We start from the raw sequence: 13,976 nt of genomic DNA, 5'->3' as shown, positions 1-13,976 counted from the left end.
AATTTTGGCTTGTGGAAATTATTCTTACTGGAAATTGGGCCCATGGGATAAAGTACAAATATTTAATAATCTCCTCTATTCAAATTTTTAAATTGCAATATGGTACTTAGGATTTCCCAAAAAATTTCACTGAGCATGTACAACAGTTCTTTAAACCCAGCTGGCCAAAGGAAAAATAGTATCTCCTGGCTTTCAGAAGATCCCATCTTTTTACAGGGCTTGCTGTCAACCTTCTTAAACCACTTTGGAAAAGAGTCCTGTGGTTTGTAAATGAGGCATTGCAGACAGCAAGGCAGAGATGGCAGTACTTTTGGCAAAATGTGTAATGGCTGCAATTAAGTGATTTGCAGCAAAGCAGGATTCAACACACACCAGGTCTGGGATACCAGATTCTTAATTTGTGGACACTGCCCACAGACACATCTGTGTGTGCTAACTGCAGGGATGTGCTGACTTCTCACACTCTTGGCTAATGCCATCATGTGAATACTCCTTTAACACAGGGCCCTGCTATGGCTACAGTGACTTATAAAAACCACAGAACCACTGCAATGCTAAAGACAGGACAGAAATTAAGACTAAGTAAGAAAAAATGTATACTAAATTTGAGGGTTTGCAACTGTAATCAGATGAAAACAGAATCCACCAAACACTGTGGACCAGTCCACAAAGACTCAGTAAGAAAAGAATCTCTTATTTCTGGCAGAAGTTGTGCAGAGCTGCAGCCTTTGATCTCCCAGAAAACTGCAAAGGGGTTATTATGGAAATGTATACACAGAACACTGAGAACATACTTGCTACATCAAAGCATTTATTAAAGGGAAATATAGTCTAATAAATATATCAATGTCTAAATTTTCATTAAAACTGAAGCTCTTCATAAGAAATAAATTACATTCAGAAAAGGATATGCTTTTGCCAAATAATTTATGTAGGGAAAAGGAAAAAAAAAAAGGAGAAAAAAAAAACCCCACAATAAAAATTTTGTTGCCAAACGTAATAATTTGATGTCTACAACATACAGGCTTCTGTTTAAGAGAAAAGTGAAACAAAGCTGTTTTTCAGTGTTAGCCCTGATCTAGTGGTGTCTTTGACATCTAAATCACCATGATTACTATTTTGTACATTCAGCACTTCTAGAAATAATGCACACTGACTGCACTGCTGAATAAATCTAATTCTCTAGTCACACAACCCAGAAAGCAAAAACATGGCAGAGAACCTGGGGCTCAAATTAAAGTTTGTTTTAAGGCTGGAGACAGGCTTTCCCACCAGTGCAATTGAATGACAACAGCCTATATATGCTGGGAGGCTGCTATAAACAACTCACATGCTGGCTCCTCACAATCCATAGCTATACTGGGAATCCCACTCTTTATTTTAAAGGATAATGCCACTGCATAAGTCAGTCACAGCAAAGCTTAACTGGGTTTGCTGACAGCTCATCTTGTCTGAGATTATTAGCTTATTCTTTCTTTGTATGGGTGTATTATTTAGCAGTCTCACAGTCAGCTTGTTGGAAGCCAACCAAACTTTCCAGGGAGGGGTAGATATTTATTCTCTGCTTGTACAGCATCCAGCACAATGTGGCCCATGCTGGTCACAATCTTTATTTATACTGTGGTATAAACATTTCCAATAACTCTACAAGCTTAAATTTCATGCTAGTCCCAAATGTGAAGCCATACATATTTATTGTGTAGGAAAGCTAATGTCCTTTAAGCAGCACAGTTATTTAATTTTTAGTCTTCTTACAGGTCTCCAGTCTTTGAGAGCTACTGCTAAAGGTAAATTATGCCATTATAAATTTGGAGTGTTAGTCTTTTGTACACTTTGACACAAAAGACATTTAAGAGAGCTATCTGCATCAGTAACCCCATGCAGGACCAGAATAATAAATCAACAGCAACTGCAAAATTGGATACCTTTTTAGTTCCAGACAGAAAGAGATCACCCATGTTGTGCTAATTTCTCAATCAACTCTCATCCAGCAAAATGAATGCTGCTTTGAAGAATTGCTTGCTGTTTTAGTCTGCAAATCTCCCATGTATCAAGAAGGTAGTCTGCTTTGCAGTGCTTATGTATATAAACTGTGTCCTGGCATAACTGAGCACTTGTTCACTCATATCAGTAGAAACAGTGTGTGCTTCTGCAAAGGTTGAATTTTGCCATGGTCTTCACAGTAATGTAAAAATTTTACGTTCATTGCAAAGATGATATTTCATCAACTTGCAGGTAGTTTTTGAAAAAGAATGTAATTTTTCAGCCTCAAGTAAAAGAATGAAGATGAGACAGACATTAGTCATGTTGCTTAATGTGCTTCTGGAAGGCACTCAAGTACTAGGGTGGGAGAGGAGAATCCATATGAGACAGAGCTGCGCAGTGTTTTAAAATATATATCTTGTGATTTTTTTTTTTTTTTTGCTGCCAAAATAGGTTGTCATGAGCAGTGTTAATGTTGGAAATAATTTTTCCTAATTTGAAGTGATGATTCATTCATATGACAGTATATGTCCTATATGTCTTTTGTTGCCAGCATGTTTTCATACAGATTTAATTTATTAACCAGAGAGTCTCGGGAAGCCTGATCACTTCTATGAGGTAGTTGAAACAAATAAGGTCTAAGGCACACTGAGATACTGAAAAGATGGAGAGAAAATTGCTATTGCAAGCTATGACATTCTCTCTATACATTCAAATGGTGGGTTTCTAGTCCATGGATCACACTTCAGCTAGTTTTCATTTTTAAACATTATTTGTAAACTTAGGATGCAAGACAGATAGTAACAGTCTGCAAATGAAGTCTGAATTGTTTTAAAATATTTTGGCTATGATAAGACAATTCAGTCACAAACTGAAATGGCAGAATTGCTAGAGTCCATTACTGAAAGGTAGGAACAGCTCACAAATTAAAAATAATGTCTTGTTAGTCCTCACAGTACTTTGCCAACTGCAAGCTGACATTCTCACGCTATTTTGACATAGGCAAACTAGTGTCATAATGCATTCAAAATGGGAGCTGGTCTATTTCCAAAGTGATAACTAGTTGTCACTGCAAGTCAGTGGATCAACATTAGGGATAATATTGCAGCATGAATGATGTAATAATTGCTTTTAACAAAATCTATGGATAAATACCTAGAGGCAAGTTTTACAGACACAAATTTGTATTATGTTTGAGTGGATATTCTATGATCATTCCCAACCTGATAAGTTCCCATTTTCTTTTCCTCTGTAATAAGCAAAAGCAATGTCTGACTGTGGGACAAGGTGCAAAGCTAGAAACAGTTTGTTTTCTAATTCCTAAAACCAAAAATACATCCATGAGCTCTAAGACCAAAAAACCAAAAAGATAATTTCATTTAATTATCATATATTCTGCACAGCTTTCCTTTTTAGCAGAACTTGAAGAGATACTATGGTGCACCTGATACACTGTTAGCTGAGAAGAAACCAGCCCAGCTGCACAGAGCTCTGGACAGTGATATATGCCTGATTTTACATCAGTCTTTACATAAAACACTGCTCAGAGTGACATCCTGATTTCATCCATCATAGACTAACAACACCCAATCCCTACTGGTAGCTCCCCATCATAGCCTTGTTCTCCTTCTTGTGGGGGCCTTGCTTTTCCAAGAGCTCTAAGGACCTAGATATGTAAATTCTACCAGTCTTTACCATGCTACCACGATCCACCATTTACTGTGAAGATGTGCATGTATTTACACCCTATGCAGGCTTGGTGTACCTAACTTGATTGCAAATGTTTGAACTTCCAGTCCTAATAAGGTTGATGGCAAGGGAATATTAGAATTCATGTAAACAGACTATGCTTTTTGAGAGAAAGAGTCTTTGGGGGTTCTTTACCTACAGATACTTGCATTCATACATACATATTATAAATATCAATGTCAGCCTTTTCCAGCATCCTGTTTCTGTCTGTCTTTTTTTCTTCAGGAAGTCATTAATGAAACAAAAATGTTTTGGTGAAATCTTCATATTTTTTGTTGCAAAGGCTTTATTATTTTCTTTTCTCTTTTTTTTTAAAGATATTCCACAATGGCATCAATTAGTGAAAGTTGTGATTTATCTCAAGGAAATTCAAGTGAAATTAACCTCTGTGGGTTTTATGCCTTTTCATTTTCCAACTGCTTTAGGTTTCTAGAGACTTTCTTTAAACAATAACTAACCTTACACAGCAACAAGAACTCAATTTAACTTCCTGATTGAGAAAAAAATTGCTATAGGAGAATATTTACAGCAGATGATTTTTCTTCCTCAGTTTTGACATTACATTTGTTTTATATTCAAGAGCAAACAAATTGCTTGCATAAGGCTAACAGTGTACTGGTATTGCTTTTTAGTTAGCCTGAATAACTAATTTTAAAATTCCCTTATAGCTTTGACCTTTAAAAACACTCAACAGTCACAATTCGGAAAAAAAAATTCATCTTCCATTAGAAAAAAACAAAATCTGCAATGTGATGAGATTTTTTGAAAACTGCTCTCCTTTTTAAACTCATTTTGAATATATATACATTGCATTTAAAGCAAAGAAATACTAATCCAATGATTAAATGTGCCTTATAATTGCAAATTTCAGAATAGGTCATTTATATACTTGAGTTATGCTTTGGGTATGTGTGAAATTATCTAGCTGTCAATGGATGGCTTTCTAGACTGTCCCAGACCTGTAAATATCATGATATTTTGGATGCCTAAATTTTTTAGAAGTGCAGTCTCAAAGGTTGTGAATGAAGATGAGAGTCTCTTCCCTCTTTATTCCCTCCATTTCTCAGATTGCTGCAAGTCCTGTTAGCAGCAGAATTCACTGTGGTCTTCTCCCTGACTCCCATCAAGAGTTTGTGACTTCTTCTCCCTTATGGGTCAGGATATTGTGGGAAAAAAATGAGACATGGGGAAGGGAAACCACTGAGGCTTCATCCTTAACCACTCCCCACCCTGGAGCACAGAGACAATGCAAACAGGACTGTCCTAAGCTAAAATGAGAGACGTGAGGATGGGAAAGAAACACAAACACATCTAGGATGGGCTGGGTTGCACAGGGTGGATCCAGTGCAGGAAAAAGGAAAAAAAGCTATGCTGCTTTTTATACATCAAATGCCATTATCAGAAAAGGAATCTAATTTGACAAAGAATTTAAGGCATTATTTAATGCCAAAGCACAAAGGATCTGTAGTACAAATGAACATTAATACAGAGTTAAAGGATCTGTCATCTACTCAAGGCTGATTACATGCACTGATAAAGGCTTATAAGACTTTATTCTGCAACACCAAAATCAATAAGAAGATTATCAACAACTTCAGGGGATGCAGGTGCAACCTTCAAATGCTAAATCCACTGTTCTTTCACTGCAAAAGGTCATTTGAGTACGCAGGAAAGGGAGATTTCATCCTGCCATTGATTCTACACAGACACTCCTGCAACTAGCTGAAACACATAAGTTTCACACAAGGAATATTAGATATGACATATACTTTTTGAAGTCTTTACAGCACTCTAGAATCTAGATACTGTTGCATGTGGTACTTTACACTGATAATATATCCTTGGCTATAAATATGAAACCTGAAATTCCCAAGATGCCCTCAAAGAACTCATTGAACTTAGAGCAATAACAAAAAAAGAAAATGTGAGGAATAAAAACAAAGAAATGAGATAGTTTTACACATAATTTATAGATACACCAATAACTGTCCCTGAAGGTTCTGCTTTCATTATCAAGTGGAAAATGTCCAAGTGAAGTACTCATAAAACGTAAGCAAAATGTTACATGGCATCAGAAGATTACATTCTAGAATATTTATGAAAGGGCATTTAAATGCTTACAGAAGTGGTATTGTCATGAATATCCATGACCAAAGAGAGACGTGTAGCACTTCATGGATATCTGTGAATTTCAGAATGATGAATTTTACATCATATGTTCATAAAAATGCATAACACCTCATGAAAGATTCATGAGTCACCACAGTTTCTTCTGAAAAACATTTAAAGCTTTCATGAAAATATTAACAATATATAAACTATGGGACTCAGTGCAACAATTGTTTTAAAATATAGAGACTGTACCATTTTTCTCTATGTATCACTAGAGGCTATTAAACACCTAGTTCTACAGTTAAAGAGATTTACCATCTAAAATTTTGCATGAAACTTCCTTGCCTATAATCTACTACCATCTTCTAAACATATTAAAAGTTTGTTGACTCTTAATACAAAGAAGTGTAAGGTGGGCCAGAAGACATAGGGGAAAATTAACAACAAATTACCTTGTTACAGTCTAGATAAAATTTAATTCAGGATAATTTATATATTCTGTCAAAAAGCCAATTTTTTTTTTTTTTAAAAAGGAGGCAATTTTTTGACAAGCAGGTCTGGAACCAGAGGCAGCACTTGCTATCTCCAGACTCACTCCTGTGCTGCTCAGAGGTCACAGGAGTTGTGCTGGGGAGGAATGTGGCCCTGAAGTCACGGTGTGCCTTCACATCTGTTCTCAGAGTAGGCAACTTGAACTGACTGCAGCAAGGAGCCACGCATGAGGAAGGAGCCTCTGGCTGGCCAGAGGAAAACACTGAAACCTTCACAGAATTTTATTTATACTGGGATGATCAGCCACAATTTGACAGCAGTGACACCGGGCTTTGGAGGCAGAAATCTCAGCCTGGGTTGAAGCGTGGGTGGGATTGAAGAGGGCTTGCTCACCTCATTTAGCATAGTGTCTTTGTTTTCTTCCTCCCACTTTAAATAAAACAGTCTACTGTGCAGAACCTTCATTGAGGTATTCGAAAACAATGTCTTGAGCCTCACTCAGCTTCAAGAAAGAGGTGTTTTCTGAAGCATCTAGTGGATTAGATGCATTCAGTGAAGCACCCAGTAGGAAGTGCAGGTGTGAATCCCAGTGTATAAAGGTGGGGTTTAAACAGGTCAAACTGGCTGCATCACAATGTGTTTAAAATTAGAACTGCAGCTACTTTCATGTCACAGTTGCAAGTGCAGAGAGCTAAAGCATATTTGCACAGTTGTATTTATATAATGTAACTGCAGTAAATCCGTTGCTCTTTGCCTTTCAATCTCATTTCACCTTTTCCCCTTTTTGAAGAAGGCTCATTTTAGAATTTAGAAAAAAATTAGTTTATTCTATAAAAACCACCAAAGTCTTTAGGTGTTTGACCTGAGAAAGATACTATTGAAATATCTGCAAAGAATTCTATTTGAGCTAACCAGCAGAAGCCTACTATAAAGCAGATTGGACTTTGACTTCCTATGGTAATTATTATGTACATAAAAATCAATTTTGTATAAAAGTCTGAAGCTTAAGAGGTAATGAAGTCATGTTGATGGTTTTTCCAGACACCTCTGAATGCAGCTAATAAGTTCCGTTATGATTTAGCAGTACTAACAAAAAATATAAAACTACCTCCAAGAAAATTTACCAATTTTTGAGTTTATCCAATTTTTCTGCACCTACACTCAAAGGAACCCTAGGTACCATTTAGGTCAAGCAGTATTAAATCCCAGCTGGTTTCCCAGTTATTTCTTGACTATTTGGACACTGAACACATTACTATTTGTTACTGACATAAAGCCAATGTGATTGAATTTCTTGCTTGTAAATTGTGCTACATGATCAAACTTCAGTGAAGCAACAAACTTAGTTTTATGACAGCAAATTAAGCTAACTTAAATGTTCTCAGTTTATTAGAGGGATGATCTTACTTTTTTTCCCAAGGCAACGGTATGAAAGTCAAGGACCAGCAATGGTCCTAGAGATCAGATTTGGGCAATCAGTGACTTAAAACAAGGCAATGCATAAAATCCTAGATTGTGGATAAGGTTAAGGATAACAGACTTGGCCTCAAATAAGCTACACATGTTAAAAAAAAAAAAGACATATTACTTTTGGAAGAAAACAGTCTTTCAGATTCTGGATCTGCATTCATGTGCTGGTAGAAAGACCTTGGGTCCCCTAAGGAGGTTTGTGAAGTCAATAAAATTTCCTACCTGGATGTTTCAAAGATCAGGGATTAAAAAATGAAGTCAGTATTTGAATAGCTTTAAAGCCAACACAAATCTTCATCTACAGACATCAGTTCACTGGATCAAGATGCTGCATGATTGATTTTTATCTGACTTGCCTTCTCAACGAATGTTTTTTTTTCTCTTGCAAGGCTGTCTAGTGGGAAAGCTTTCCAGTCAGAAGAAAACTGATATCTAAGATACAGCACAATGAACTGAAAAATCAGCTTTACAAGACTGGTATATATTTGGGGTTATGTTCAATTTCAGACAATATAACTTAATTTTTATTTGATTGAACTACACAAGAATGGCCTTAAAACTCCTAGGCCAAGTTTACTTGAGGAATTGTTTCCATTTATTAGCTGCTGTGCTGCATGTGATGTATCCCCCTAAATGGATATGTCCATGTAGTGACACCAAACTTTCATGCTTCTGCTGCTGGTGTGCTGGTAAGTTGTTGAACATATTGACAATAATATTTCAATGAATCCACAAGTTATTGAGTCTCTAAGCAAACAAATTACTGCTTAAGCAAACTTTACTGCTTCCTGTGGTTTTGTGAGAGATAGGGTGGCTCAGTGGGAAGTAGGAGCTTTAGAAAATATTTCTGGATTTTTGTGTAGGGTCTTTATTTTTCTGTTGGTAGGTGTTTTTTGTGCAGAAGTCACTGGAATTCCAGGCCCTCTGCTGTTTACTGCTTCTTCCATCTTCTCTGCAGTCTTGAGGCCTTATTGTCTGCCTTCTTTGCCATACAGTCCTCATCCCTCTCTCTCAGTCCTCACATTACATGGATTTTACCTGAGAGCTTGATGGGAAGTGAAGGCATAGGCCATGATTTCCACATTATTGCCCAATGCTTCCTCCTGAGCTGGAAGTGAAGTGGACACTCTGTGTCACTTCTGGTGGCAAGGGCTTTTCATTCAGTTCCTAGAACAGCTGCTGGACACAAGTTCCTGTGTAATTTTTGGGTGTTACTCCAGCTTGTTGGGCCACAACAGTAACACTGTGGTGTGAACATTTGGGAATAAAACCCCACTAACCACTTTTCTCATACAAATATTGCCAGCTGAGAATTACAGCCCTCTGAGATGAGATTTGAAGAACAAGTTGAAAAGCTGATCAGTCCTACTGGGCAGCAGGCAGTGAACGGGCTAGGGAGACCTGCAGTGACCAAAGGCACTGTACTTGTTTTCCTGCACTACACTACTGCAGATATCTTAAAATAAGCAAGGATAAGCACAAATGAGGCAGTACAGGTGAAACAGGAAAGCAAAATTAGAGAGGAGAATAATAGTTGGAGAGAAGACAGAGAAACAGAGAAATGGCAACTGAGGGAAACAGACAAAGTGATAAGAAGAGAGCTCAGCTTAAGTTTTCCAAATGTTTATCAGAGTCTATCAATATTGCCAAAACCATTACCCCTGAACACACAGCTACAACGAGGGTCCCAAAAATTGAGTGTTCAGGCCACACATTGATTCTCCTCAGATATCCAACCAAGGAACCTTGGCATGAAGCCTTGCTCCAGCTCTGCCTTTATGTTCTCCATGGGGAGAGAAAGAAGGATTTAGATCAGAAGTCTGGCTTGGGCTTTAAACTGGGGGCTCCCCTTTACATCCTGCAGGAACCTGTCCTTTATATCAACCCCACTGGGTTAGGGCTAGCATTTTCATTTAATGCACATACAAATATATGTGATATTGCTTGATAATGTGATTTTACGTCTTCCATTACTGCATTATCTGAAATACTAACGTTTTTAGTGGTCTGGTGAAATACAGAAGCAAAATGAATGCTTATTTTAAGATATTGTTGTAAAACATTTTATCCAATAACTTCTTTCTTTGTTTCCCTAATGTATATATGCTTAGTCATTTGGGAGAAACATTCAGCCATTGCACAGGATAAGGGTCAAACAGTATATTTCAAACAGAAATAAGGATTCCTTTGAAAAGGACATAAGAGAGAACACGCTTCCTGTTTTCTAATTGAGACACCATTCAACATTCTTTAATGAGGACATTAATAATTGTGGAAGGACTTTCAAACTCACAATAAAACACTGATAACTTCTGAAAAATGTAAATGTTAGGGATGTTACATGGTGGTGAGACTAATTACCCTGCTTCTCTGCCATAATAATAAACTTCATAAGTACATTATAATTTTATGTAGCCTGGATGGCCTTAGATTTTAAGTGCTTCCACATTTACAAACCATGTAATTAGAAATGTGTTTCCAATAGGTGACTTTTATATTAGGGTTCAGCCATTATCTAGAAAATATTCTCCATTTTCACTGAAGAAGCATTATTTTTTCAGTCATACATCTCTCTCTTGCAAAGACCATATGTTCACTCAGACTTGTCCATAATATGTGCATATATAATACATTTTAATTGAATTTTTTTTGTGTTTTAATGTCACACTAACTGCAATAGGTGTCATACTGCCTAAAACATATTTATTAATTAAGAACACTGATTAGTAGCATGTATTAGATATAGTTTATACTGTAAGTCATCTAATACAGTAAAACTCAATTAAGTAGCTGAAAATGTAATTGTAGAGGATACCGAAAAATATTTTTATTGATTACACAGAAACAGCAGCTTTTGTCTCTGGAATCAAGACATACTGAAATATTTCATAATGCCATGAATAATCTGCATTTTTTTTCTTCTTGTTTCTACTACCTGGTTTTGTTTTTAAAGTTGTTCTCCTCTAAATATTTTTATTTATTCTGAGGAGCCATCAAAATTTGTATACCCGTCACAGGCTCTGAGTAATCCTAATCTAGCTGAAAGTAATTTTCATAGTGATTTCTGAACATCAACATAACTTACTAAAAATGTAAATTTTTTTGCATTATTTTACTTTGCTTTGTTTTTTTTTTTTGGGGGGGGGTGTTTGTTTGTTTATTTGGTTTTTAATTTCTTACACTGTGGGTACTACCTAAGAAGTAAATGGGTTCCTACTTTGCAGAGAAACTATTTCTACTGCTTTAACATACCTCTATCTCTGAAAAATCTCAGAGCTACCCTCTATTTCTTTTTCCTTTGTGAAGTTAAGAAGTTTGACAGGAAATAAAAAATTCAGTCTCATGTTGTTTTGCTGCTGGCTGATACATTGGCATCGGGTCCAAAGGGCTTCTTGTTATCCTTCAAAGCCAAATGTGAGAACATAAATACATGGTCTGCTCTGCACGGATAGAAAAGCCAGAGGCACAAATCCAGACCCACCAAGAGGAACTAAAGGATTAGAAAAATATACACATTTTAATCCTTTGAATTACTTCTATATTCTGGAAGCAATACATAGGCCTGGACTTGACACAGGAAAATGAAGAATTTAATAATATTTCTTTTTTTAATGCAAGAAGTAAGGTCATCAATGTTATTAATTTAATCACATATATAATTCAGAGCATAATACAAAATTTAGAAAGTTCAGGCAAACAAGGACATGGAAAAAAGACGCCTGTTCACTAAAGCTTTTTCCAAAATGTCAGGTGAGCTTTAAAAAGACATAAAAGTAGAGAAATCATTTTTTCAACAGATGTAGGAGAGGAAAAACTTCTAAATTAATAACGACAGATTTTTTTTTTTTTTTTTTTACATCACAGAATCTGAATCCTTCACTTCTATCTATGCATATGAGGGTCATGGGCCCTGGAACTTTCAATTTTATTATTGTCTCATTTACTCCTTTAGTCTTAGCTTTTTCTTGAGACATGCATTGAGAAAGTGACGAGCATTGTAGCCTACTAGGCAGCATCCATTTGGGTCAGCTAATCTGTGACACGAAAAAAAAAAAAAAGGATGGGAATAAGATAATATTGTTTCATTTAGATTATTGTTAATAGGTTTAAATCTTTGCTGATATTCTGCTCCTTTCATTTCTGCTACCCTGATCTGGACTGTACATGGTCTATACCATGAAGCAAGTTTACCCAATCTTTCCTTGAACTGCTGATGGTAATGGATCTCCTTCCTCCAGCCCCAACTGCTGCATTCAGTTATCATCAAGCACAGACATCAACCAGAGCTCTAATCTTGCTCTGATGGATGGAATACTAACCTTTCACAAGATTAGAGACACAAGGTGCTCTAGAGATAATAAAATTCAAATAGGTTTATTTCAAAGGGCAACTCAATCTCGATTTTGTTCATGGGTCACTTGACAGATCATTTGCCAATGCAGTTTTTGTGTCCTTCTGCATCTGGCTTCTGTGCAGTGCTCCAACTATTTCATATTAAGTGGGCACCAACAGGCAGAGTTCGGCAAGGGTCTGGCTTAAGCAAAAATAGCAAGGAACCCATTCAGCATGGAGCTGGCACCTTTACTAAAAGTTCATCTTCTGAGGGCAGTGCTTGCATGGTGGGAAAGCTTTTCTTAGCATTTTCAGAAATGACAATCTTGATAAACATCTTGAACACTTTGAATTTTTAACTCCTTTTAGATCAAAGAGCAAAAATCTTGCTAGCATCATGACAGCCAGCTGTGCAATATATGCAGTAGCTGTAACTTAAGAGATTTGTAGCTTGTGAGCAACCATTTTTAATGTGCTTGTCAAACCCTACCATGCAAAAGTGTTTACAAATCAAATATTTAAGTCAGGTATCTACAGGCAATGAAGATAAGGCTCTTACAGGTGCTAAAAAAAGATTCCTCCAGATGACAGCTGTGGTGTTACATACAGGAATTAGAATCCCCTAAAGGCAAAATAAGTGAAATTTCCTGCAACTTTTATGGTTGTAACTTGCTGCTATTAAATACACCAATTGACTGTTGTTTAATAGAGCAAAATTAAATGATTAGACCTAGACTGCTTAGAGAACAAATATTGTTGAAGTCAGTGAGCATAATGTCTGGCCTTCATTTAGGAAAAGGATAAAAATAATTAAAAGGCCCATATAAACCAGACAGCTAAAGCTGCAGGTGAATAAATTGCACACAAACTACAGCACATCAGTGAGTTAGCCAGGGATTTGGAGGATGGTTTGTGTGCACAGATGCTAGCAGCTGGACTTCTCTCCAGGAGAGAGAGAGAGAGAGAGGGGAGAAAAAGCATCATAAGCACACATGAAGAGAACCAGGGAAAGCTCACAGAAAGTCAGAGGAGTCTTTTATGCTCCAATCCAGGACAGCACTTAAAAAGAGTATGATCTAGGAATTTAAAAAAAAAAAAAAATTGCTCAGAAATATTAAACCCTGGCTTTTTTTCCCTACAGAACTTGCTTCTTGCATATTTGTTATAGGGGTGAGAGTTTAGAACAACAAATCCTTCAGAGGTAAGATTGTGTGCTTTTGGTTTCCCAAAACAAGGATGACTACACTGTATTTAAAATGCAGTGGCTGATGAGTTTGCATGATAACTAAGTAGGACAGATTTCATGGCATATGCATCTAAAACGTGTACTGGACTAACTCTGAAATCTGGAAATTGGAAAATACAGTTCAGGATTTTTTTTTACTGCTTTTAAAACCTTAGAACTACATGAAAAATGTATTCTCATTTTGGATGCTTTAACTGTGACAGCTCGTAAACAAGTCTATTCCTAGAACTGCAATCATATCTCTGGAGTCCATTTACAATGTTTAAATTTCATAATTGAGTGAGTTCTTAATATTTCAAAACTGTTTCTGTTTTCATTAAGTTTTCATAGAGACAGTTCACTTGTCATTGTTGTCCTTTCTAGTAAGAAGGTCTTGAAACTAATTTTATAGTACATGTTTTAAAAAATTTCAGAAATAACCAGCTACATATGAACCCTGTGATTGATCCAGGAACTTATGCATTTATGTGTTTCTTTCTCTTGCCACAGTGCTAGGAGTTAGGCATTAATTTTCAGGAAATATATGCAAAAGTAATCTTTAGGCATGCAAGGTGGAATCCATACTTGAGAACTGAAGCCTTTTAGTTAGAGG

The 13,976-nt window shown here is 36.5% G+C and overlaps 1 protein-coding gene across 1 annotated transcript in view; it reads right to left on the bottom strand.

Moving 5' to 3' along the window:
- GPC6 (glypican 6) overlaps window positions 1-13,976 on the bottom strand; it is a 723,435-nt gene that overhangs the window by 328,010 nt on the left and 381,449 nt on the right. The window lies entirely within an intron of this gene.

This window comes from Ammospiza nelsoni, chromosome 2, assembly GCF_027579445.1.
Source record: "Ammospiza nelsoni isolate bAmmNel1 chromosome 2, bAmmNel1.pri, whole genome shotgun sequence".
In the NCBI taxonomy this organism is placed as follows: Eukaryota; Metazoa; Chordata; class Aves; order Passeriformes; family Passerellidae; genus Ammospiza; species Ammospiza nelsoni.
This window is presented reverse-complemented; position numbering and strand designations above follow the sequence as displayed.